The sequence below is a fragment of the Chelonoidis abingdonii genome, chromosome 2 (assembly GCF_003597395.2).
Source record: "Chelonoidis abingdonii isolate Lonesome George chromosome 2, CheloAbing_2.0, whole genome shotgun sequence".
NCBI classification, from domain to species: domain Eukaryota; kingdom Metazoa; phylum Chordata; order Testudines; family Testudinidae; genus Chelonoidis; species Chelonoidis abingdonii.
This window is the reverse complement of record NC_133770.1, coordinates 115,805,466-115,807,968: the sequence shown is the minus strand read 5'-3', so window position 1 is coordinate 115,807,968 and position 2,503 is coordinate 115,805,466.

The following is a 2,503-nucleotide window of genomic DNA, read 5'->3' as shown; positions in this document are numbered from 1 at the left end:
ATAAGATTCTGGAGTGGGTTTCTCCATCTCTCCTGTCAAAGCTGTTCCACTTTGTATGAAATAATTAAATATTCACTGGGCCAGAGATGGTGCGAGAATGACTCGATAGCCCAGTAATTAGGGCACTCAAGGGAGGTAGGAGACCTAGGTTCAAGTCTCTGCTCCACATTAGACAAAGGGGTGACTCTAACTACGGAACTTATTTTGTCTACGGTATTATTTTGTAAGGTGCCTTGCATCGACCTAGCTGTGGAAGTGTCTGCACATAAATTTGGTTCCTACTGACGTAAGTGCCTCTCTATGCAGATTTAGTACCAGCACCTCCCTGGGTGATGTAGAGTCACAGTCAATGTAATTAGGTCAATGCAGTTTCAGTATCGGCACTGTGTTGCTTACATTGACTGTTACTGGCTTTCAGGGGCTGTCCCATGATGTCCCACACTGACAGTACAATCAATACAAGCACCCCTGGTGAGGACGCACACTGCCAACACAAGTAATCAAGAGTGTGTGCACACAAGTGATTTAATAACTGTGGTGGCTGTATGCTGATGTAAGTAAAGCAGACTTCATTTTGTAGTGTAGACATACCTTAAATGGGCACTACCACGATAGTGATGTCTTGTACAGGGCCCAATCCAGTAGGGCAGCATACTCTAAGGCAGCCTCTGAGCATACCTATGCCTAGTGAATCCCACCAGGGCTTAGGCATAAGGGAGGCACTGAGTAGCTCGGTGGCATCAGAACTGAGGTGACTTTGTGCATATGCACCAGCAAAACTGTAGGTGCCTATAGGATTAGGCTGCAGTTGAGCATTGGTTTGTGAATGCCAGTACTGCCCAAATGTTGGACTTGGGAACCTAAAAAAGCAGTTAGATACTTAAGTCTTCCTTGTGAATCTAGCCCTATGACTCTACTCAGGGATTTAATATTCTTCCATGTTTGCTGTGGATGGCACTAAAGTAAGCAGTGAAATTTCCAATGATGATTAAATATCCCAGTTTTGGTCATCACTGATAAAATGAAATTGCTTGTGTTACGGATGGGATAAGGTAGTATGAGTTTTTGATTTCCTGATGTTATTCCTATGGGACATAACTAAGTTACTGTAGGTGCTTTGTTCAAGAAGTACAACTCTAACATTTCATTTTCTGGGCTTCTGATATTAGGTTGTTTTTTTAACAACCAACTGTGATGGGTTCCCCCTAGGGTGTCACCTGGAACTGGGGTACCACTGACCCCCCCCCGAACCACTGGCCTGGGCTCCGTCTCACACAGCAGTTTATCACAGCAGTACAAAGCCCTCCAGCCTGCACTTTCTCCAGCATTCATACAGGCAGGGACACACCCAGCTGCAGTTACAGACAGGCTATTTAACCACCAGCTTCCCAATCTGGGACCTCAGAGTAGTACCGTCCTGCCCTGGTCAAATCTGGCCAGTATATGGGTTTAATACCCGGTCTGCCTGTCCTTCGATGTGAAGAGAACAATGAGCACTTGTGTTAACTGAGCAGAGATTTTTCCCAAGCGCTCCAGTTTAGATTAAAACAAAAACAAGTTTATTAACTAGAAAAGAGATCCTGTAAGTGATAGCAAACAGATCAAAGCTGATTTACCTAGTAAATGAACAAAAACCGCAAACTAATCTTAATATACTAATAGGTTGGATATGAATAAGCAGATTCTCACCCTGATAAGTGATACAAGTAGGTTGCAGATTCTTAAAGGGCAAACTGCACTTGCTTTACAGCTTAGAACCCCCAGGTGTTTCATACACAAGCTAGAAATCCCTTTAGCTTTGGTCCGGGACTTCCCCCCGTTCAGTCTTTGTTCCTCAGGTGTTTTTAGGAGTCGTCTTGTGTGGGGAGTGAAGAACCACAGATGATGTCACTCCCTACTTTATGTAGCTTTTGCATAGGGCAGGAACCCTTTGTTCCAAAGCTTGGTTCAGAGACCAGTCTGTGGAAAAATACTGACATCCCAAGATGGAGTCCAGCATCATGTGGCCTGGTCACATGTCCTTGTAGAGTTGTAGTAGCCATCACTCACAGGCTGGCTGTAGCGTAATCAGGAAAGGTCACCAGGTAGGAGATAAAATTCTGCTAAGGTCTATTGTTTTCCCTAATGCCTCATTGCCCTGAATAGGTCCTTCCCAATCAGCTATCTAGACTGAAAGCATCTTGTCTGCTGGGCGTTACCCAGGTGTAATGACATTTGAAGTAGAGATATATAGTCAATATTTATAACTTCAGATACAAAAAGGATACATGAATACAAATAGGAACATCATATTCAGCAAATCATAAACCTTTTCAATGACCTCTCATGTGACCTGTCTTTCATAACATATCATAATTATGCCATTATCTTATCATATATATATAAAAAAAAATTCCCCTCTCACCCTTATGGGTGGTATGTGTCTTCCTCAACCTCGGGTCCTCTACCAGAGGCCTGGGAGTTTGAGGGTTCTGCGCAGTATCTTAGCTGTTCCTAGCACTGC